Raw genomic sequence first — 25,641 nt, 5'->3', positions numbered from 1 at the left:
TAATAATAATGAGGATTTTTTAAAAATTAAAAATTTTTATTTAAGCCATAATAGAGAGTTACCAGAGTTTATTGAGCAGGGGGATGACATGGTCAGGTGAGCACTTCAGAAAGGTTACTTTGACTGCTGACTAGAGGATAGATTCGAGAGAGACTTCAAGCAGGGAGGCCAAATAGAAGGCTATTATAATTGTCCAGGTGAGAGGTGATAAAAGTCAGTACCAGACTTCACACATGAGTGAAGAAGAAACACATTCAAGAGATATTGCAAGAAGTCAACAAGTTTGGCAACAGATTGAATATGTGATGTGGGTGAAAGTGAAGATAACATTGAATTTGAACCCTTAAGTGTCTGGGAGGCTGTAATAAGAAATTTTGGTTAAAAAGCTAATAATGGTTAAGTGAGTTAATAAGAAAGTTTGAAAGAAGGGGAAAGGATATGACGAGTTTGAGATGACAATGGAAAATCCAGTTCAAAATGATGCATAGATTGTTAATGATGTGAGAGAACAGGTCAGGAAAGAGGTTAGGACTGGATATGTAGATCTGGCCATCATCTTTTTATTATTGTTGAGTAGCTTTAGTCATATCTGATTCTTTGGGATTTCTTTTGGAGTTTTCTTAGCAAAGACACAGAAGTAGCTTGTCATTTTCTTCTCCAGCTAATTTTGCAAATAAAGAAACTTGGGTAAACAGATTAATTGACTTGCCCAGGATCACAAGGCCAGTAAATGTCTGAAGCTGAATTTGAACTCATGAAAAGGAGTCTTTCTTATTTCAAATTCAGTGCTGTGTTCACTGTGCCACCCAGCTGCTTAGATAGAGATAATAATTGAGCTCCTGGGAGCTGCCAAGTAAGATTGGGAAGTAGAAGAAGAGAGGGGTACATAGGACAGAACCTTGGAGGACAACTATAATTAGTGGATGTGATTTGGACAAAGATCGATTAAAGGAAAATTAGTTAGACAAGTGGAACAAGGAGAGACCAGTAAAAATAAAGAAAAGAGAGTACCTAGAAGAGAATAATAATCAAGTCAAAGGACATGGAGAAGTCAAGAAAGATGAAGATTAAGAAAAGGCCATTGGATTTAGCAATTAAGAGATCAGTGGTAACTTTGGAGAACGCAGTTTCAGCAAACTGATGAGACTGGAGATCAAACAGGAAGAAGGTTTAGATTTGAGTGAAAGTGGAAGTACCAAGTGTACCTTTCTCAAGGAGTTTAAGCCATGAAGGGAAGGAGATACAGAGTAATAGATGGTAATGATGGTAGGATTAAGGGAGGGATTTTTAAAACTTAAGTGTGTTTGTAGGCAGCAGGAAGCAGCCAGTTTATATGGAAAAATTAAAAATAAGTGACAGAGTAAGAATGATAAAAGGAGTAATCTGCTAGAGATCATGTAGCGGGATCTACCTTGGCAAGGAGGCCATTTCTATGAGACACAAGGGAAGGAGATAGTGAAGAAAGACACATGAGTGAATGAAATAAGAAGAAAAGAGGGAATTCTTAGTGAATAACCTTAGTTTTGTTTGTTTATTTGTTTGTTTTCAGTGAAGTATAAATCATCATAGGGCAACTGGACGGCAAGTGGATTGAATACTAGGTCTGGAGTCAAGAGGCTCATCTTCCTAAATTCAAATCTGGCCTCAGACCCTTATTGGTTGTGTGACCCTGCATTTAACCCAGTTTGCCTCAGTTCTCTCATCAAATGAGCTGCAGAAGGAAATAGCAAATCACTGTAGTATTTTGCTAAGAAAACCCCAAATGGGGTTCCTAAGAGTCAAACACAAGTGAACAAGAACAAATAAAAATGATTCATTATCTTCAGTTGTGGGTGGAGGGAAAGGGAATGTCATGAGAAGCTGGAAGATTGAAAAAAATTGGAATAGCTACTATAGTGAGTGAGATAGTGAATGATTAGGGAACAAATTTGTTAACTATAAAGTAGGCATTCTAGAGAGCACAGTGGAAAGGGCAGGTAGCCCTATAATGAGACATTTATGGTGTAAAATAAAAGAGCACAATAATAAAGGGGGCATGAAATAAAGGGGTATAAGGTTTGGTATAAGATGGTGTGAGATGAGAAAAATTTATGAAGCTAGGAGTATGCTAACCCCAGGTAAGTTTACATTGGCTGGAGAGAGGTTCTGTAAGGGTGGCATGTGGTTAAGCTCATCAAAGGCTCTCTCTTGAGCTCCAGATTCATGGTAGGTTGTTGATGCTGTGTCATGTAAAGAGTGAAAGGCCTGACTTATAGTTGGCAATGGTAGTCAAAAGTATGGCCTGTAGGAATTCAGAGAAGAAGTTGACTTTGGTAATTCAGGTAGGACTGAACTGAGAATAGCTTCTGGAACACTGGAGAAAGCTTTACTGTAAAGATAGATGCTGCAGGTGAATGGCCTGTTTTAAGACTGATACAAAGCTCCCTGGAAAGGCTCAAGAGAGGCTAGGAATCATAGGCAAAAGGTGTAAAGGAATTTATCAAGGAGTTTAACAGAGAGAGAGAAGAAAGATCCAGGATAATAGCTTGTGAGGACTGACTTTCTTAGAAAAACCATTTTAAAGAGTTACCTCTCAATTTTTATCCAAAATCATACTGCTGAACTGGATCACATATTTATTCACTGGACTTTGCCATAGATGACTTTTGGCTATTTTCAAAACTCAAATCAATCTCAGAAGATAAGATATGCTGCCAGTGAAAATACTGAAAAATATATGCTATATACTGTGACTGAACTATTGGACTATTGGTTTAGAGTTTGAAGGGACTTTAGAGATCATCCATTCTAATACATTTATTTGTTAAATGTGGTTCAGAGGGGTTGAATGACATACATCATCACAACTTTCTTCATGTTTACTGTGTGTCAGACATTATGCTAAATGTTTTACAAATGGTATCTCATTTACAAGTGGTATCCTCACGGCAATCCTGAGTAGGTGCTATTATTATCCTTACTTTAGATATGGGGAAACTGAGAGAAACAGAGTTAAATGACTAGCCCTAGATCACATAACTAGTAAATGTCTGAGACTGGACTTGAATTCAGAACTTCCTGATTACAAACTCATCATTCTATCCACCAGTCATAATTGTCCTATCTTAGTCAATCTGAGAAGTGTATAGTGGTATTTCAGAGTTGTCTTAATTTGTATTTCTCTGATCAATAATGATTTGGAGCACCTTTTCATATAATTAGAAATGGTTTTAATTTCTTCATCTGAAAATTGTCTATTCATATCCTTTGACCATTTATCAGTTGGAGAATGAGCCCAGGAGCTTTTACAGAATTCCCAAAATTCTAATACTTTTTCCATTACACCATAATGGATGTCAAATTGGGGAAATCATTTGATCAATGATTATGAGAGAAGGCAAAAATATTACTTCCATCTCAGAAATAAGCAGAAGGAAACAATGAACCAATCATATGTTAAATATCAGAAATCCTTTGTTTCCAGCTAAAACTGTTCAAGGAAGGTAAATCTTTTTACTAGAAGTTTTTAGGGTTGATGGCCTGGGGGTGACTGGAGTGGAATGTGGTTTTAGAGATAAGTAAAGGTTATTGAGTAAATGCTGGCAATCTATAGGACCTTCATGTCACTTACTAAGGACTGGGATTACAGCTAGGTATCCTATGGATCTCTCAAAATATCCGGGAGAAAAGCAGCATTTCTTTTATTTTCTTTTTTGTTGACTTAGCCCAAGAATTGTAGATGAGATACTTTAACCTGTCAATTTAAAAAGAGACATTTGCCAGAGAATGTTCAACAGATTTGATAGTTTTCCTTTATCTTTCCCTTTGTAAAGATATACAATATTCTTTAATGAAACACTTTATTGCAATATGCTTAAGGAGAAAAAAAGAAGCCATAGATGGAATGCCTACTTTATCAATACTATGATCATTTTTTCTTTTAGCCTCTTATAATAAGTACAATAAACCTGTACCCAGTCTTTTTTTTCTACTTATTTAATACTTCCTATTTGATTATTCTTAGACTAACTTGATTTTAAAATCCTTTTGGATAGGCACATTATTTTCTAATTCTTTTTTTTAACCTCCTAACTGTGCTAATAGTACTGATCCTTAAGAAATACTTGTTAAGTAACTCCTTGTGCATAAATACACTTGGCTTCTACTATGCGACTATGTCTTGAGTGACAGTTTAGATCATTCCTTACAAAACTTCCAAGTTCAGCCAGAGTCTGCCTGCTTGGTTTTCAGAGTACTAGGGAAATTACTAAAAAGGGAGCTCATTAAGTAACTAACTATGAATCTCCCAAATTGAAAAGGCTAAATTTGCTTTTTATTGCCCAAGCTTTACAGTAAGACCTAATTAATGAAATACAGTTTATTTATTTAGGAAGATAATTAGACTATCTAACAATGTTGAAAGCTGGATGCCCCAGGTTTTGTCATCTGACTGCAGAGTAAACACTCAAATATGTAAGCGCCTTTCACAACTTGTATGATCATGCATCAAGGATGTTTTCTACTCTCTTTCATTTTACATTTCTTTATATGGAGACGATAACAATGCATTTATCATCTTCAGATCATGACAAAAATGCTAATAATGGAACTAGATTAATACATGCCCTGACTCTCACTGCCTTTTGTCCTTCTTTCTCTATGACCTCTCCTCTCTTGTATAGTTGTAGGATTCTTGATAAATGACAAATACATCACATTTAGTAACTAAGAAATACATAAATTCAAGGAACTGGTTTGTTTGAGTGATTTTTTTTTTTTGGTAGCTAGTAGACACATTTGCAAGTGATCATAAAAGGAGAAGAGGCAGAGATATGAAAATGACGACCATTGCTATGATTCCTAAAGGTTTGTAAAGCTTTTTTTATTTGATTCTTGAAATCCTTCTAGATATGTGCTGTTATTCCACATCTTACAGGAGAAGAAATCAAAACTCAAAGTATTCATCAGTTCACTGGGGGTCATACGACTATTAAATACCAGAAGTAGGTTTGAGTCTAGGACCTTGTAACTCCAAGTATAGTTAGTAACCCTTTCACTACACCATTCTATACCTAGAAATGAAATCATAATTGCCTTTTTTTAAATAGACAACACTTCCATCAGTTTCTCTGAATAATACCTTCATCTCTTTAAAAATTTCATAGTTACAACCCCAATTCATGCCATCAACTTCAGCTAAAATCAGTTTCCACTGAGAAAATAATAAATGAGTTTCAGTGTTTTCTCCAAGGATTTATATTCGATTATGCAATTACTTTTGTTTTTATTAGAATTTTAGTACCATTACTGAAAATCTCTTTTGACTTAAAAAATACATTCATGACCTACTGTTTACCAATTTTCATTTGTTTGTACTTCTGTGGTCAACAAATTTTAACTTAGCATTTTCTCCCTTCCTTTTATACTTGCCAAAACAAACCATGGGAGACATAAGAAAAGGGAGTGTAATTTGACCTTTTCCTATCTAAAGCAACTACTGTATCTAAATAAGTCCAAAAGATGCCATTGTGATGCCACTCAAGGAAATTGTCCAATGTCCCATTTTAATATAATAATAATAATGACCAACTGGAATTATCAAGTTCCTTTCATTCAAGGATCAAGTGCTATGTTGATTCTTAGTGTTCACAGTTGTTTGGTTATTGAGAAGTATAATGTTTCTATGGTTCTCCAATGTGTTGACTGTACATTCAAGTGAAAGCAACAAGCATTTTAGTGAAAACAAGAAAGTCTTTGTTGTTCAGTCATGTCTGATTCTTTGTGATCCCATTTGGGGTTTTCTTGGTAAAGATATTGGAGTACTTACCCATTTCCTTTTCTAGATCATTTCTAGATGAAAGAACTGAGGCAAACAGGGTTATGTGACTTGCCCAGGGTCACACAGCTAGTAAGTATCTGGAAGCAGAACTGAACTTGGGTCTCCTTGATTCCAGTCCTGGTACATCTCACTGCCCAAGAAAGTTTAGGCAAACATGACATCAAACTTCTCCATGACCAAGTGGTAAAAGAGTCAAATAGAACATAGAGGTAGAGCCAGAAGCAATTTCATAGTTCATCTGTTGCATAGTTCATTTTCCAAATGAGAAAACTAAGATCTAAAGAGTCTAAGTGACTTTTTCCAGGTCATACAGACAGTGGGTGAGTAACAAAGTTGAGATTTGAATTCAAGGTTAAAAAAAAGCTGCCATCTTTCCACATCACCATACTAGTCCTTATATAAAATGTACTCCAACACACTCATAAGGGGTAAAAAAAGGAAACTGAGGACCAGAATAGTTGAGTGAATTGAGTGAAGTTTATAGTTTATTGATATATGGAGCAATAGAAGAAGAATGTCTTTTAATTCAAAGGACATAAGTTCAATTCCTGTCTCTGGTACTTTCTGTGTGATCATGCACAAGTCATTTAATATAGCTAAGCATAAATTCTTCATTTGTAGATTAAGGAAATTAGACTAGATTAGGGTTTCTTAAACTTTTTCCACTTGTGACCCTTATTCATTTTTTATGCCATCAGGCATACAGGTATATAAAATATGTATATAAATCAAACATTTATTTTAAAACATTCTTTGGTATACATACAATTTTACCATTTATTAAAGATAGAAGCAAATGTGCTTGTTAATGAGATGGATGTGCTTGTTTATTTTTACATAAAGAATTAAATCTTGGTGGAATATTTGACACTTTTTACTATTGCCAAATTTTTGTGACCCCCACATTTAATACACAACCTTTTATGGGGTCATGGCCCACAGTTTAAGAAACTTTGGACTAAATGATCTCTTAAGACATTTCCACCTAGAGTTGTGCTAAAAATTTTCTCTAATTCATTGTGAACACTTACATCTCAGATATCAGAAAATGCTATAAACTAGTTTGTTTTTGTTTATTGTTTTGTTGAATGTCTGGAATGAAAATTATATTCCCCATCTCCCAACTCTGAAATTAGTATATGCTTTCTCCCATACTAGATATGCTCAAATGAAGGTTAGTCTTAGGTAAATCAGACAAATAGAGGTCAAAATAAAGGGCCAGATTTCATATATTTTGACAGTAGCATAGTTTTGTTGTTGTTGTTGTTGTTGTTTTTTATTATTTGACAGATTGGTCAATAAACTGTGTAAATCAAGCTAATTGTACAATATTTCAGAGTCTGATTCTTTTTGTACAGCAAAATAACGTTTTGGTCATGTATACTTATTGTGTATATAATTTATATTTTTATATATTTAACATCTACTGGTCATCCTGCCATCTAGGGGAGGGAGTGCGGGGGTAAGAGGTGAAAAATTGGAACAAGAGGTTTGGCAATTGTTAATGCTGTAAAGTTACCCATGCATATATCCTGTAAATAAAAGGCTATTAAATTAAAAAAAAATAAACTGTGTAAATACCTGCTTATTTATGTTCTTGTTCATATGAATTTTAGGTGATTGTTCATTGAGTGGATACTCTTATCCTGAAAATGGTTTCTAGTAAATCAATATCCTCCTAGAGACAGGTAATAAGTAAGTTCTGTAAGTAGAATGTAAACCCTGACATTACTTTGTCAGGGTTTAATATTTTCTTATTTTTTTATTTATGGAATTAAAAAAAACATTTTCAAAACATAGTATTATAAAAAGATTATTGCACATGAGACTGCAATTCTCTTATGTACTAACTTGCTGTTTCTTTTAAATATATAAGGTCATAATTTAAATTTCTTTTTTCCCCTTTTTTCTTCTTCCCCAACCTACATGGCTACCATTACATATACATATATTTATATAAAATATACACACCTATTTGTGTCTAATGGTTTGTGTCTGATATATACATGTATATATGTGCATACATACTTATAATGTATATCTAATAATGTGTCTAATACATATAATTATTCAATATATATTCTAATATACAATTATTCTATGGCACTTATATTTATCATTTCTTTCTCTGGATACAGGTAGCATCTTTCTTCATATGTCCTTGATAGTTAATATGTGTATTTATAATAGTCAAAATAACTTTATCACTCAAGGTCATTCTTTTTTAAAATAACTTTTTATATACAAAACATATGCATGGGTAATTTTTCAACATTGACCCTTGCAAAAACTTCTGTTTCAACTTTTCCCGTCCTTCCCCTCACTCCCTCCCCTAGGTGCAGGTAGTCCCATACATGTTAAATATGTTAAAGTATATTTTAAATACAATGTATGTATACATATTTATACAATTATCTTCTTGCACAAGAAAGATCGGATTTAGAACGAAGCTAAAAATAACCTGAGAAGAAAAAACAAAAATGCAAGCAAACAATTACAGAAAGAATGGAAATGTTATGTTGTGATTTATACTCATTTTTTAGTGTTCTTTCTCTGGGTGTAGCTTGTTCAGTTCGTTACAGATCAATTGGAACTGATTTGGTTCATCTCATTGCTGGAGATGGCCACGTCCATCAGAATTAATCATCACATAGTATTGTTGTTGAAGTGTATAATGATCTCCTAGTACTGCTCATTGCATTTAGCATCAGCTCATGTATATCTCTCTCCAAGCCTTTCTGTATTCATCCTGATGGTTATTTCTTATAGAACAATAATATTCCATAGCATTCATATATCACAATTTATTCAGCCATTCTCCAATTGGTGGGAATCCCTTCAATTTCCAGTTTCTAGTCACTACGAAAAGGGCTGCCACAAACATTTTCACACATATGGGTCCCTTTCCTTTATCTCTTTAGGATATTATATATATATATATATATATATATATATATATATCTTTAGGATATTATATATATATAATATATATATTATATATTATAATATCTCTTTAGGATATATATATATATATGTATATATATAATCTGTTTAGGATATAAGCCCAGTAGTAACACTGCTGGAGCAAAGGGTATGTACAGTTTGATAACTTTTTGAGTATGGTTCCAAATTGCTCTCCAGAATGGTTGGATCCATTCACAATTCCACCAACAATGCATCAGTGTCCCAATTTTCCCACATCCCCTCCAACATTTGTCATTATCTTTTCCTGTCATCTTAGCCAATCTGACAGGTATGTAGTGGTATCTCAGAGTTGTCTTAATTTGCATTTCTCTGATCAACAATGATTTGCAGCATCCTTTCATATGACTAGAAATAGTTTCAATTTCTTCATCTGAAAATTATCTATTCATATCCTTTGACCATTTATCAACAGGAGAATGGCTACTCAAGGTCATTCTTAAAACAATATTTGTTTCATTGTATACAGTGTTCTCTTAGTTCCACTCATTTCACCCTTCATTATGTCTTACAAGTCTTTCCATGTTTTTCTAAGATCATTGAGCTTATTATGCTTTACAGTACAGTAGTATTCCATTGAGTTTAACCTTTTCAACAACCCCACAGATGAATATATTATATGTACAGATAGTGCTCATCTCAGAGAGTAGCTGGCATCTTGGAACATAGTCAGAAGCTGAACTAACCTTGAAAAATTGTTGTCAGAAACAAAAAAAAAATGTAGTTTAATAGGATAGTATATCTGAAAAAGAAAAAAAAATGTGTATAGAGCTAGGTAAAATACTCGTCAAGAGTTAGAAAAGTGGAGTGGAGAATATAAAAGCAAGCATTTTTGAACATAAAGAATTAGGAGTACAATTCAAGAATTGTATGAATTAATCTATAAACATAATGCTTTGTTCTCATTTTCTCAAAATATATAGACCAAAGCCTAAAACCTAGTATTCTACATTTTTTATAAAAAGTAAGAATTCAGTATTTCTGAAATTTTGCAATCATTTTCTCACTAAATAAGGAAAATTTGAAGAAGGGACAGAGAAAACTTGAATCAGCACATTTCCTCTCCTACAGGAAGAAAGTATTCCTTCATTGAGTATATGTCTCAATTGTTATAAAAAGGATTTTACTTTCAAAAGCCATGGTGAATGAATATGTATTTATCCTAGAGCTGATGATATACCCAGTATCTCCAAGTATCTCTGGGTGATATTAAAAGACAGCTGTCTGTGATGTTTAGGGCTGCTAGATTACACAGTGGATCAGGAAGTTCTATCTTTCTGAATTCAGATCTGGCCTCAGGCACTTACTAGCTGTGTGATCCTGGATAAGTTACTTAACTGTATTTGCCTTAACTGTATTTCTTCATCTATAAAATGAGCTGGAGAAGAAAATGACAAATCACTCTAATATCTTTGCCATGAAAATACCAAATAGGGTCATGAAGAGTCAGATAAGACTTAAATGATTTAATTACAAACTGTAATGCAATGATGGAGAGCAGGATTTGAATCAGGAAAATCTGAGTTCAGATCTTACCACAGATAGTTATAAACTATGTGATCCTTAACCTTTCTGCTTCAGTTTCTGGTCACTTGTGAGGATCAAATTACTTAATATATGGAACATGCTTTATAAACCTTAAAGTTTGTACTAGCCACTTTCTCATATTAATCCATTGGTGAACCAAGCCAATGACACTTTTTTCTCTCTTGAATCCCTTTATCATTTCACCAATTTCACCCTGACAAGCCTCAGCTTTGGCTCACTCTTAGCATTACCATCTTTTTTTCCAGCACAGTAATGCTTAATAAAGATGGAGAAAATCATGCAATCATTCTGACAGAATCTATTATATATTTATGTAACACAATCTCAACTGGGCCTTCACTGTTGCAAAGCAGTCCTTCTAGCTTTATCAATTCGCTATCCTACTCTCTACAGCAGCTCTTCCAAACCTTTTCATCTTTCCTCAAATATCTTGTGACTGTCTTTTCTCCCCACCTTCTCAGCTGAGAATCTTGCCCCATATTTGACAGAAGAAACTTGAGGCCACTTGCGATGAATTCACTCTTCTGCTCTTTTCTTCATCTCCAATCACTTCATTTCTTTCTGGTACTCTATTCCTTTACCCTTGTCTTATATGATGAAATGAGCTTACTCCTTATCAAACTTATTCCAAACCTATCCCTTCATTGAATCAAGTGATCCCATTCCTTTCTATCTCCTCAAAAATCTTATTATCCCCATTCTATCACTTTTTTTTGTTTTTTTTAAGTTTAATTGATGTCTTGTTTTTACATTACAAACATTTACAGATTACCCTCATTTTGTAGGAGGTCAGTTGTAGCAAAATAAAACAAGTAAGCACAACTCATGATAAGTAGCCTCATCTGAGGATGCATGCAACATGCCACATCTACAGTACTTCCCTACCTCTTATTTTTTTTTTAAAGGAAGAGAAATCTATTTCCTCTTCCTCTCCTACTACATTGGGGGAAAAAAAGAAAAACAAATTTATTTCAATATATATAATTAAAGAAACCAAATTCCTTCATGTCACATTCCCTATATGTCTCTCATTCTATACCCTAAATTTACCACTTCTCTCTCTCTAATGAATGGCCTTCTTCACTCTTCCTGTTGTATATTTCCATATTTACCAGGTTGTGCAAGAAAAATCAGACCAAAAGGGGAAAAAACAATGAGAAAGAAAAAGTAAACAAACAAAGGTGAAAATACTATGCTTTGATCCATATTCAGCCTCCACAGTTCTTTCTTTAGATATGGATGGGATTTTCAATCCCACATCAATTAGAATTATCTTGGATCACTGTGTTGCTAAGAAGAGCCAAGTCCATCACAGTTGATCATCACATTATCTTGCTGTTAACTATTGTTCATTGTTCTCTTGATTTTGCTCACTTCATTCAGCATCAATTCATCTAAATCTTTCCAGGCTTTTCTGAAATTAGCCTGCTCATCATTTCTTGTAGAACAATAATATCCCATTATATTTATATACCATAACTTATTCAGCTATTCCCCAACTGATGGGCATCCACTCAATTTCCAATTCCTTGCCACTATAAAAAAAAAGCCGCTACATACATTTTTATATTTATAGGTCCTTTTCCATCTTTTATGAGCTTTTTGAGATACAAACCAAATAGGAGCACTGTTGGATCAAAGAATATGTAGTTTTATAACTCTTTGGACATAGTTCCAAATTATTCTCCAGAATGTTTAGATCAGTTCACAACTCTACCAACAATGCATTAGTGTCCCAATTTTCCTACATTCCCTACAACATTTATCATTATTTTTTCCTGTCATTTTAGCTAATCTGATAGGTGTGAAGTATTACCTCAGAGATGTTTTAATTTGCATCTTGCTAATTAATAATAATTTAGAGCATTTTTTCATATGACTACAAATGGCTTTAATTTCTTCACCTGGAAATTGTCTATTCATATTCTTTGACTATTTATCAATTGGGAAATGACATGTTCATATAATTTTTTTTGTTTATATAATTTTGATTCAGTTCTCTCTGTATCTTAGAAATGAGGATTTTATCAGAAACACTGGCTGAAAAAATTGTTTCCCATGTTTTTGCTTCCTTTCTAATCTTGGCTGCATTGGTTTTGTTTGTACAAAATCTTTTTAATTCAATGTGATCAAAATTATCCAGTTTCTTCCCCAAAATGTTCTCTAGTTCTTCTTTGGTCATAAATTCCTCCCTTCTCCATAGTAATTTGTTATATTCTAAACCTTTATGTCTAAATTATGAATCCATTTTGACCTTATCTTCATATAAAATATGAGATGTTGGTCTGTGCTTAGTTGCTGCCATATTATTTTCCAATTTTCCCAGAAATTTTTGTCAAATATTGAGTTCTTATTCCAGAAGTTGGAATTTTGGTATAGTAGATTATTATCAACATTGACTATTATGTCTTGTATACTTAACCTATTCCAAAGTCCACTACTTTATTTTTTAGCTGATACCAAATGGTTTTGATTGATCGCTGCTTTATAATAGAATTTTAGGTTTGGCATACCTAGGTCACCTTCCTTTGCATTTTTCATTAATTCTCTTCTATTATTTATTTTCAATTTATCCCTTTCACTAGCTATTCCCTCATGTTTCCTATAACCTGAAAAAAAATCTTATTTAATTCTTCTATGCTCTCTTTTGTCTTTTGTGGCTAAAATTCTTTGAAAAAACTACAATAGTTGCCTCCACTTTCTCTCCGCTCATTTTCATCTTAAATCCTCAAAATTTGGTTTCTGACTCTTAGCATTCCACAAAATCATTCTACCAAAATTATTAATGATCTCTTAGTTGTCTCAACCCTATGGTGTCTTCTCAATTCTCATTTCTTTCTCTTTTACCTTTCTGAAACTTTTGATGTTGGTCATCTCCTCCTTGATACTCTCTTCTCTCTAGGTTTTTGGGAAATCACTCTCTATTAGTTATCCTCCATTTGACCATTACTTATTTGACCACTCCTCAGTCTCCTTTACTGGATGTTCCTTTTATACCTTTTAACCATAGGTTGCCCATATCTAGTATCCCAGAACCATAGAGTTCCATTCTAGGCTCTCTTCTCTTCTCTTTCTGTATTTTTCCACTTGATGATCTCATCAGTTCCCAAGTATTTTAATTGTCATTTCTCTGTTTATGATTCTTAAATCTACCTATCCTGACCCAAGTTCTCCTCTGATCTCCAATCTTGCATCTCTAATTGCCTTTCCTGGCATTTCCAATAAATAGTTTAAACTCAACACATCCAAAACAAAATGCATCATATTCCCCCCAACCTCTCCTCACCTCTTATTATTTGATTGAAGTGCTATATAAATTCTAGCTAAAATTATTATTTTATTGGCTGAAACCCAAAGCAATTCTTAATATTCATATGATTTCTACTAAAATGAAAAATGAAATTTATCCCTATACTCTTTTTTCCTAAACAGATATGTGTGTGTGTGTGTGTGTGTGTGTGTGTGTTATATAAAAGGTAAAACAAACAATCAAAGAATAATTCAAAGCAAAAAGTGCTGAGTCCAAACTGACTAATTCAGATGAGAATCACTGGACCCTTTACCACTCAGGTTCTGGTGTGTCTGTTTAAGTTTTTGCTTTCTATTAAAGCTTATTTTCAAAATATAAGCATAGTTAATTTTTTCAACATTAACCCTTGCAAAATCTTATGTTCCAATTTTCCCCCCTTTCCCCACCCTCTCCTCTAAATGGCAATATATACTAAATATGGTAAAAAATATGTTAAATCCAATATATCCATACATATTTATACAGTTATCTTATGCACAAGAAAAATCAAATCAAAAAGGAAAAAAAATGAAAAAGAAACTAAAATGCAAGCAAACAATAATAAAAAGAGTGAAAATGCTATGTTGTGACTTACCTTCAGCTCCCACAGTGCTCTCTTTGGGTGTAGATGGCTCTCTTCATCTCTGTTTAGGTTTTTAACTTTACTTGCAGGTCTTCTCCCCCTTTTGTGTGATGGAAAGAATACCTGGCTTGGAGGAAGTCCTGAGTTAAAGTCTTGTCTCTGACATTTCTGTAGCTCACCTTTAAAATATGCAATCTTTTTATTAAACCAGTTATTGATGACTTTCAAGTAGAAACTTATATATATGAAGAATACATATTCAGAAGAATATAACTATTTCATGAATTTTTGTAGCTGAAAAAATGTATTACTTGATAGCAAAAATCTTTTTAGTGATAATTGTTTCCTATTGTAAGCCAGAATACAAATGGAATTGGGGAAGTTTTAGTTAACACCAATATTTCTACAACATCAACCACTGTTATAAGTCAAGATGCAATTGAACAGAATTGGAAGGCAATTTGAGTTAACTTTGCCCTTGGGTACATTGATTGGGGACCTAGTTATGGGCCCTTTGTTAACAAGAGAATATAGACAATCTCTAGGACTTTGGAATAGAAATCTTAGCTTCATTGTAGACTACTTTTACATTCTTGTTGCTCTGTGTCTGCTGTTATATTTTTGGAGACTGCTTTTAACGCTTATGGAATACTTTTTACTTGGAAGTTACCAAATACGTTTTTATTAAATAAATTGCATATTTTAATCGTAAGGCTTCTGAAACTGTGGGTCTTAAACCAAAGCTTCTTAAACTATGGGCTATGACCCTATATGGGATTATAAAATTGAACATGGGGGTCATGAAATTCGAATTTATTATCAATAACTGTTTGATTTATATACCTATTTTATATACCTATATACTTGGGGTCATATAAATATTTCTCAGGTAAAAAGGGATGACAAGTAGAAAAATTTAAGAAGCCCTGATCTATTATACCAAAGGTAAAAACCATAACCAGAATTATTAGCAATTTAGGATTGAATCTAATTGAATGGTTTATCATCCATCGGTCTGTTTATTGCAAATATTTTAGCTCTAGTAAGTCAGAAACAAACTCCTTACTAGCCATCAAGGGTTTTATGACTATAAATTTTGGCAACTTGAATTTAAGCAACATTTTCTAAATTATTTCCAAGAATTAAAATGACAGATATATTTAATATATTATATCTAAAGTCAGATGTCTCACATATTACTACTTATTTACTATGTGCCAAACACTATGATAAACCCTTGGCATACAAACTCTTTATAGAGAATGAGACAGTCTCTATCCTCAAGGAACTTATATTCCAATGTGGGAAGGCAAGAAATATGGGGGAGGGTTGATCAGGGAAGGGAGTATTCTTTTCCTCTTGAGGAGGCAGAAAGTACCCTCTGGGGTGTGTGTGTGTGTGTGTGTGTGTGTGTGTGTGTAGGAGAGAGAGAAAGAGAGAGAGAGAGAGAAACAGAGACAGAGACAGAGACACAGAGAGAGAGAGAGACAGAGACAGAGACAGACAGAGACAGAGAGACAGAGAGAGACGGAGACAGAGAAATAGACAGAGACAAAGACAGGCAGAGAGAAATAGAGACAGACAGACAGAAACAGAGAGAGAGAAAGAAAGAGAGAGAGAGAGAGAGAGAGAGAGAGAGAGAGAGAGAGAGAAAGAGAGAGAGAGAGAGTTAAGTAGTTTTTCAATTTTGTCTAACTCTTCATGACCCCATTTGGGGCTTTCTTGGCAAAGATTTTGTTTACATTTCCTTCTCCTGGTCATTTTTTCAGATGAGGAAACTAAGGCAAACAGAATTAAGCCCAGGATCACACAGCTAGTAAGTGTCTTAGGACAGTTTCAAACTCAGGAAGATGAGTCTTGCTGACTTCAGGCCCAGTGTTCTATCCAGCAATGGACATGCTAATTAGACAGCTAAGAGGATTAATTTTCACATAGTTAATAAACAACTAGTTTGAAACATAGGTCTGGAACTCCAAAAATGATGACCCAATAGCTTCCCCAAGGATAGGAGGCATGGATCTAGGAAGTTCCAGGTCTCAGGGCCAGTGTAGAGAACTCTGGTCCAAAGTGGGGAAAGAATAGATTAGCTAAGATAGACAAATGCTGAAATATCTTGGGTAGATGGCATGTGTGTGTGTGTGTGTGTGTGCTATGCCCTCACTTTTATTAGAGCAAAGTTACTGTAAATGATTATGTTTTTCCTTCCTGGAGGTCAATAAGTAAAGGTCAGTAAGTAGGAATAGTGTCATTTAGTCAATAATAAAGGAGTCAGAACTAGACTAAATGTCTTTTCAAAGGCAGGGAGCAAGATGTAATGCTATATTAGATAATCTTCAGTCTTTTGAATTGCTGGTGTATTTACTGAACCATTTTTTAGCTACATTTGTTGAAGAACCTTAACAGATCTAAACCTTTTGCTGAAATAGCATTATCTTTAGTCACCTGAAATTCTGACTTGGAAATCATCAGCTATGATAGATCCCTGTTGGCCAAAAGTACCATGGTGATGACTACCTAAGAGACCATTCTTTTCCACTGTAGAACTTAAGCTGTGAGTCAGATTTAGCACCTGAAATAAACCTTAGAGACCTCATCATTATGCAAATTATTTTTCCCCTAAACATACAAGGAACTTTTCACCTAACCAGACTTTTAGGGGCTTTAAATTTACCCTGGAAGGAAAAATTTACAATTAAAAAAGTCTTCATAGTCACAAAAACTAGATTTAAAAGATTTCATTTTTTATAGTTTTGGAATTTCTGATCTTTTATAATATCTTGAAATCCTATTCAATTGTATGATTATGGGAGTTAATGAATAATGCATTTAATTCTATCCAGGAGAAGTAAGTAAAGTATTCTTTTGTGACATCCAATAGGTCAACTGAGAACTTTAGCACTGGATCCTATATCTTGAGTCTGAAATCATTGATATCCATACTCTAGCTAAAGGCAGCAGTGATTTTTAAATTCTTCCTCCCTTTACCTCACCTCTTTCCCCACCCTCACTTCAACTCCAAGCAATACTTAAAGAATATAAATGACAAGGAATAAAAGGAGAAGATGGGAGATGAATGGGGATGTAAGGTCAAACAAAGAACTAGAAGGTATAAGTTTTAGAGAATAATAAAGATAAGATGAAATTCAGAGCAGTAGACATGTAAATAAAGTAATAAAAATAGTGGGGGGAGGGGAGAAGGGATGGAGCTTGGTTAAGGAAAAGGAAGAAAATAGACTTTGGCTGAAGGGCCTGTGAAATCAGTGTGCATCAGAGTATAGAGGAGGAAAATAGCAGGCAAGGTCTACTCACCCTATATAATTTTTAAAACAGTAATTGTTATTAATAGCTTATATTTTTATATCACTATCCCTTGTCATGAAAAATGAAAAAGAGAAATATAGTTGCATTCTTATTGTCATTGTGTATATTATTTTCTGGGATCTGATTATTTCCCTTTGAATCCAGTTCATATAAGTTTTTCCATGCTTCTCTGTATTCACTATATCAATCATTTCTTACAGGCCAGTGATGTTCTGTTGCGTTCACGTACCAAATTTTATTCAGTCTAGTTGCAGGGTATCTAATTTGTTTATAATTCTTTGTTACTATAAAGAGGGTTGCTATGTATAAACAGACAGATATAGATGATAGACAGATTAGATAGACAGATAGATAGATAGATAGATAATGTACATGGCCTTTCTTTTTTGTCACTAACCTCCTTGTAGGCAAAAATTTTGAAATACATGAGGTTTATCTTCAATGATTTTTCATCTCTCCTATTAGTGTCTATGTCTAGGATATTTTCTCTTATTCCCAAAACTTTGATGCTCCTAGCTAGCTGTCAAAAACTATATAAAGTTGTTTATTCATAGAATCTTAAGTTGTTACACCTGAATTTTAAAGTAAGACTCTTGAAAATAAAAAAGTCTTTAAGATGTAAAGAAATGATTAGTGGTGATATCTCAAGAATTTGCTCTAATAAGAAATGATGAAATCCGATAACAGAAAAACCTGGAAAGACTTGGGTGACTTGATGCAAAGTAAAATGAGCAGAGTCAGAAAAAAAAACATGTTGCTTTTTCCCCCAATAATGCATAAACTCCTTGAGTGAATGGATGACTTACTTGTCCTTATATTTTTAGCAGATAATAATCAATCCATGGACATTTATAAGTGTTTATGTACCAGACATTGTGCTAAATGCTAGGTATTGATTGGCACATAATATGCATTTAATAAATTATTGTAGAATAAATCTACACATTTTATCCCTAAGGAAAATTTGTGAAGAGATTCTTAGGGATATGTTATTCAGAATTGAGACAACCGCATTAGCATCCTGGATACCTTAGAATCAGCCAGAATCAGGATAAGCAAAAGTCCTTGGTCTTTATTCTTGGTCTTTAGGGGTAGAAGTGAAGGGGATGGAAGCAGGATCTCCACAATCTCCTTCTTCCTCATCTATGGCCAAAGTGACCCTGGCTAGTCTTATTCCACCCCCTAGTCCCTCCTACCATCCTTTGTATACACCATAATCGAGCCAGCACAGGATAGTAGGAAGGCCCATTTTCCAAGCATATGCCCATAGAGTATTGTCCAATCAGTAGTTAGCCTCAAGTGCTCGGCTGTCTTGACCTCAGTGCATTGAATCAAGAGTTTCAGCCCTCTACAAGAATAGTGTTCCTTAAAATTTCCACATCTCTTAGACAGAATTCCAAGCTATTCTGGGTAAAGACTACTAAAACCAAGGGAAAATTAGCTGATTACTCTCATGTCTTTTTTTTAAGTGATCTAATTATAAGTTTGAATCTTGTCCAAAACAGTGCTCCAAAGTAAATCAATTTAATTCTACATTTATCTATCAGACTTAAGACTAGAATAGTTTCACTCCATTCAATTTTTCACTGGTTAGTAAAAAACTTTGACATTTGTTGATGACTGTACTTAATTTGCAGATTTTTTCTTCAGTTCCAAAATTTCTTCCAGGAACTCTGCCGTATCTTGTTCCACTGATTTATAAACATTGTACATATTAGCTCACACAACATGAGAAGCATGTTTAATGGGCCAAGATACGTGTAATTTAATAACAAAGAGAAAACTATCAGTTTAAGTTTTTGGCTTTCATAACTGACTGATCTTTTCAAAGGAAAAGCCCCCCACTTCTAGAACTTTCATCACAGATATTATTATTTTCTGCTTGGCTTAAAGGTCATTTCTCATCCAGACATGTCTATTGCTATCCCCCAAAGTAACAGTAGATATCTAAAGAAACTAGAATAAAACAAAGGCGAGATTGAAATAAAAAGATTGCTCAATTTGAAATTTTTTCTGCTCCTTACTATTTATGTGACCTTGAACAAACCATTTAAATTTGTTGGCCTTCAGTTTTCTCATCTACAAAATGAGGGGCAGAATAAATGATTTGAAAGTTTCTCCAGTCCTCAATCTATACAATAACTCAAGAACAAGAGAAGGAAGAGCACAAGTCTATAAAATGCAGTCAGGTAACAAGACCATCCTGCTTATTCAGAAATGTCTTCCACTTGCAATTTGTTGTAGGATATGCTACTTTATTCACATTCATATTGGAAACAAGCTTAACTTATTGTTACATAGTATGACCTTTTATTTCAATTGGGCATCTTCAACATATATAGAAACAATATTTTTGTCTATCGGCTTTATTAGCGCCTAAAGTTCACACAGCTTGAATTCTCCTACTAGTGACTTATCACTGTGTAATGTCTCATTTTGAAAAAAAGGAGAAAAACTTGAATATTTGCACACTGATTAGGAGGTAGCATAATAATAATTGTCTAATTATATATAATTAGCATTAATTATTTGTTAGTATTATTATTATTATTATACTTTAAAAGAATAATTGACAATAGCAGGACTGGAAAAGCTCATGGGCAATGAGGATTACTACTATTTATAGACTGATCTAGGTAGAGGGGAAAATTAATGCAATTATAATGAAAATTATCTAAATAATTCGCATTAGTTAATTCACGTTTCCCCCACACATACACAATTGGGCTGCATTGCTAGCAAAGTCATACAAATGCTGTGATTTTTTAGATGCCCAGTAGTGAGTTATTGGTTATGTACAAATTTATTCACGCCCAGATCACTAGTCACACCTTGATGTGACTTTTTTTGGCAAGCTCTTTTCTTCAGTATAAAATTCATTATCCACCACTTGTAAATCTATATTAAAAATGTGCAATATTACCTTCTGGTCTGAAGAGATATGCCTAAGGTGCTTTAAAAATCATTAATTTTTAAAATATGCAAAGTTAACTCATTCTCCCATGATACCATGAATGTTTTTCAACTATAATATTTTTAAAAGGCCCCTAAGCATGAAGTTCTATATAAAACATTTAAAACTGAAAAATTCACAGGGAAAGGATATTTCAATCTGTTTTAAGTAAATTGCTAACTTTTCCCACTATGTGTGCATGATATTTCTCCAACTGGAGAGGATGCAAGTAGAGTAAGACAAGAGACATCTCATAGAATTTCACCTTTATATAGAAGAACATTTTTCAAAGTTGTAAGTGATAGGCTAAGGGAAGAAAATCCACTCAGCTCAAGCATATAACTACAATGTAGAGAATAGTCCCGTGCTCTTTTTTTTTTTTTTTTTAAACCTTCCCTGTAGGAACTATATTTTAACTGTTTTTTAGTTGAACAAAACAATCTATGGCACTTTATTTCACAATTATAGTAACAGGAAAAGTTTGGGAAAACATGCCTAGTTTTGCCATTGTAGGAGCTTCCACAGAATTACATTCACTACAGGGCTACTCCATGGACTAATGTCTCTAGAAACTAACCTCCTGGGACTTCTATGCTTTGAAATTTCAACGTCTCTTTCTCTGATTATTAAAAAAAAAAAAGGTCAGGTCTCCAGAGGAAGGTGTGTATCCAGTACCCCTGTAATTTGCATGCCAACAGTTCCATCTGGCACATTTCTGACCACTGCAAGAATTAATTGTGCCAAACCAAACATTATCAAAAATGTCCAGCATCAAAGGTAAACAGCTTCCCACCGAGATTCTGCACCATCAAACACTCTTAGCTAATTTCATCTTGTTCATTACTTGGGGAGCATACAGTGGCCAAGTGAAACTGCGGAAATGGGAACAATGCACAGAGGAAAAATCTTACACCATTAAGGGATCCGTTTCTTCTTCACACAAATAATAGCCTGGCCACGCCTTACTTTACAGGCAAGACTAGATGGCTCCAGGAAATTCTCAGTAAGGAGAAATGTCCTGTCTGTCCTCTCAAACCGAAGTATCCTTCCCACAGGAAAGTTTGCCCTCACCTCCAGTAAGGCCACGACCATGAGCTAACTAGAGTGGAAGCTTAATAGACCAGAGAAATTGGAATGCCCTCACTAGCCTTGCCGTCTCAGGGTACGGGTGCCAGGTTTAGCGCGGGAAACCAGGAGCCCCTGACTCGCACACGCGTTAAGAAGTAGCGGTGCCTGATTAAATCATTTCAAGATAAACAGAGTAATAAACCATACCAGGACCCTCGAAACTCAGGGGGAATGAGATTTTTAAAACATGGGGCTGGAAGGAAGGCAGGGGGAGAGAAATAGGGTAATTTCAGGCAAATCCCCTTCCTTCTCCTTCCCCCACAGCAAAAGAATGATCTTGTCTCTAGAGCCCTTTATAAAGTACATAGCCCCGTACTATGTACTATGAACATCTTCATGTTCGTCTGTGCAGCACTACGGTGAGTAGAACGGGTGCGCCTCTGCTTTTCTCCACTCGCCACTTAATATTACTATTATTAATTAACGATATATGTGTGTTCCCATTCCCAGATTTTTTATTAGTTTGTTTGTTTATTTTTTATTTATTGCACACGAGTCTTTGGAACTTCTGCACAGCCTTCATGCGGACTAGTCGTGTCTCCTGCAGCCCCTCTCGGAGCCTTCCAAACCCTCGGCTCAATTCCTTTTTCTCTCGGTTCCCCGAAGGCGAGCAGCCCCTCACTGACGGAGCTCCTAGAACTAGCTCCTCCAGCTCTTTTCTCCATTCCTTCCTTCTCATTGGAGACTTAAATGACCTTTCAAGATCTGCCCTGGGATAGGAGGGGGGGAGGTGAGGGAAGTCGGGGGAGTCCCTTCGGAAGCACCACCCACCGCGTCCGACCCCCGCTGCGCTGCGGAGCGCGGCTGAAAGGCCCGCGGGGCGCGCACGAGCCTCCCTTTGGTTCTCCCGGATCAGGGCGCGCGCGCGCCGACGGGACGAGAGGAGGAGAGGGAGGGAGTAGGGAGAGAGTGAGGCGGGGGCGCGCTCCAGGCTTCCTGTTGTGGTTGTAGAGGGAGTCGGCTGGAGTAAGAGGGAGCGAGCCGGGTGGAGCCGCGAGGGTGTGTGGGTGGGTGGGAGGGGGAGGGGAAGACGGGGGCGGGGCCCCGGGGAGCAGCGCCCCCAGCTGTGCTGCGTGCTGGCGCCGCCCCCGCGCGCCGCAGTCACAGCTGTCGAGTCTGGGGCTCGGCCGCCGCAGCTTGCCGCGGGGGCAGTTAGCATTGCCGGAGGGCCCGGGAACTGGAGCCGGAGAGCCCCGGGAGGCAGCGGTCGCGCTAAAGCCGGGCTCGCGGCGAGGGGGAGGAGGCACCGTGCAAGGAGGCGGGGGGAGGCGGGCCTGTCGTGGCCTCGGGAGCCCGGGGAGCGGGGAGCGGGGAGCGAGAGCCAAGGCGGCGGCGGCGGCGGCGGCGGCGGCGGCGGCGGCGGCGGCGGGTCCCTGCCCCGGCTCTGCCTCCCTTCCCCCCTCGCTCCCTCCCCGCTCCGGCCGGCGCCGGGAGCCGCGGACCCAGAGCTCGGTCGGCTGCAGAGCGGCCGCGCCACCCCCGGGAGCATGCAGAAGTAGCGGCGCCGGCTCCGCCGCCCGCCAGCGGGTGAGTAACGGGAGGGCGAGATGGGGCGGTGGGGATCCGGAGAGGCGGGCGCGGAGAAGTCAGACAGACCCCTCACGTCTGCGGAGACGACTCCTCAAGCTCGGCGGTTTGGGAGGCTGGAAAGGGGGCAAGCTCGGCGGTCCTCAGCGCCCCCCACCTCACCGCGGTGACAGTCCCCGAGGATGGAGGTGTCAGAGGGGAAATGCCCTCACTTTGCTGTTTCTCCAGTTCTCCCATGGTCAAGTTCCCCTCTATCCACCCTGGGCTTCCGAAGAAAATGGGACGGAATAATTTTGAGGCCAGAGGTCAGCCTGGGATAAGGGAAAGAAGGCGCTGATTCTTATCTCTGGAAACTGAACAAGCTTCTTGCTTTCTATGTCCATATGGCTCCGTCCATCTTCAGGAACATCCCCAACCAGCCATCCTTTCTTTTATCCCCCTCCCCCACACCCAGACTTTGTACTTAATTACCTTTTCATTAATTAAAAAAAAACACATTTAACCCAAGTTTTCTTCTTGGATGACGACTTAACTGGACATAGTTAGATTTGGTGAAAAGTGTGCTACTATATAAGGTGAAGTTTTGAACTTATTGGTGCAGGTGGAGTACAGTAGTTCTTGTAGAAGCCAGAGCGAGAATGAATTAGTTCGAGAAAATCGTGTTGGTCCGATGTAAGGTATTCTACTTTTAAGTGCACTTGGAGAGAGTTGATTTCTCTATCCAGCTTTATACTATATTTCATTAAAAAAAAAAAACAAAACTATTGTGTGAATCTGTGGTTGAAATAATTTTTTGTGTTTTGTGAAACTGATATTCTGTAGTAACAGTGATTTGCTGTTCTTGAAAGGAAGCTTGCATAAGGCATCTCCTTCAATTGTTGTTATGGAAACTAATTTTGGTGTCATTTTTTTTTAAGCACTTAGAATTTTAATTAAGAGTTTGCCCCAAACCTTATTTCTTTCAAAATGAGAAAGACTGTAGAAATTTTTTTGTGGTCCGTATAATCATACTTAAGTTGTTTTTTCCCCTGTGTATTTCTTACCTTGGTCCTTGATTGATGAGATTGAAACTATTTGAGGACAGTGTTAACTAATCACAAATTAAATTCATGTGTTTTTGAATTCGTGTGTTTTTAAAATGACCTGTTTGTCTTCCAAAAAAACTAGGATTAAATTATATCATAGCCACGAATAAAGCAGTGAAAACCTGATTTTTGGCTTCTTAAGGATGGAATGGATCAGGAACTGTTAGATTTCTTGCAAGCATTACTTAATGATCTTACTCAAATAACACATAACAGTGTCATCTCTAAAATTGTCAAAGTATTTTTCAGGCCATTTTTAGCATTTTTAAGTTGATTTGAACAACTCTTATAATAACAGTATTATCCAAGGCATATTTCTTATGTTTACAGTCAGATACCAATTCGTGAATATTCCATCTCTAATTATTCAGTCTATTGTGTCTGATACCAACATTGCCCCAAACATATACCAACACTTGAGAGCTTCTTAAGGATTTTTATGCAGTATAGCAATATATCATTAATCCTAGTATTTATTTATTAAACCAATATTTAAATAAGCTTTTTAATTATAAGATACAAAGAATCTCATTCAGACTACAGTGTCTTGCCAAAGAAATGAGCTGTTCATTTAAAAGGGTGGTAAGAAAAGGGAGACAACTGCTTAGTTTAAGTACAAATTTACATTTCAAGAAGGGTTTAAATTTTTCAAAAATTTGTACCTGAAAAGAATTTTTGTGATTAAAATAAAGAAACAATAGTTTACATTCTAAGGCAGCACATTTACCCTTAGATTGCTGGATCAATGAATTTTATAGATTTATAGATTTCTGGAATAGGGTCCTTAAATAACATTAGTGAGGTGAGAGAATATTATCTGTGTTAATGTACGTTAATGATGTATTTATTGAATATCTGTTTCATTTAAGTTTGAATTCTTAGTACCTTCTTGTAATTGTAAAATACATCATTAATGGAGAGGGACTATATAAAGAGAAAGTTTTATAGTTTAATTTATCATTAAATTTGAGAATTATCCAAATGTTAAGGTTTTATATTTAAAGAGCACATATTATAGGTATATATATACCTATATGTTTATAAATTGCTAATTTTTAAAAATAATTAAAATATTTTAATTAATTAAGAATTTAAATTTGAAAATTTAAAATAAAATTTTAAAATCACCTTTGACTTACAGTAAGGAAACTTTTCATGATATTTTCAATAGAACCAACTCTGGATGTTGGAAGCTAATAAAAGTTACCTTCTCTTGGTAACTATACCCAGATATGGGGAGATTTTGTACTAAATTATGCATTATTTAAGTTCTCTATCATGATATTTGAATCTTAATATAACTTATGATTAAAAATTAAATGCCCCTTTTCTTTTTTAGGCAGCCTTTCCTACTACATTTTATACTTTAGTACATTCTCTGAAAACATAGTATTTTATTCATAGTTA

The 25,641-nt window shown here is 35.7% G+C and overlaps 1 protein-coding gene across 1 annotated transcript in view; it reads left to right on the top strand.

Moving 5' to 3' along the window:
• The first annotated feature begins 22,991 nt into the window (after positions 1-22,991).
• LIFR (LIF receptor subunit alpha) overlaps positions 22,992-25,641 on the top strand; it is an 84,043-nt gene continuing 81,393 nt past the window's right edge. Inside the window, exon 1 of the mRNA XM_031964308.1 lies at positions 22,992-23,149. The gene's annotated coding sequence lies outside the window, so the exon portion shown is untranslated. The remainder of the gene's footprint in view (positions 23,150-25,641) is intronic.

This window comes from Sarcophilus harrisii, chromosome 1, assembly GCF_902635505.1.
Source record: "Sarcophilus harrisii chromosome 1, mSarHar1.11, whole genome shotgun sequence".
Taxonomy (NCBI): Eukaryota; Metazoa; Chordata; class Mammalia; order Dasyuromorphia; family Dasyuridae; genus Sarcophilus; species Sarcophilus harrisii.
Note: the sequence above shows the minus strand (reverse complement) of the source record. Positions and strands in the feature narration are given on the sequence as shown.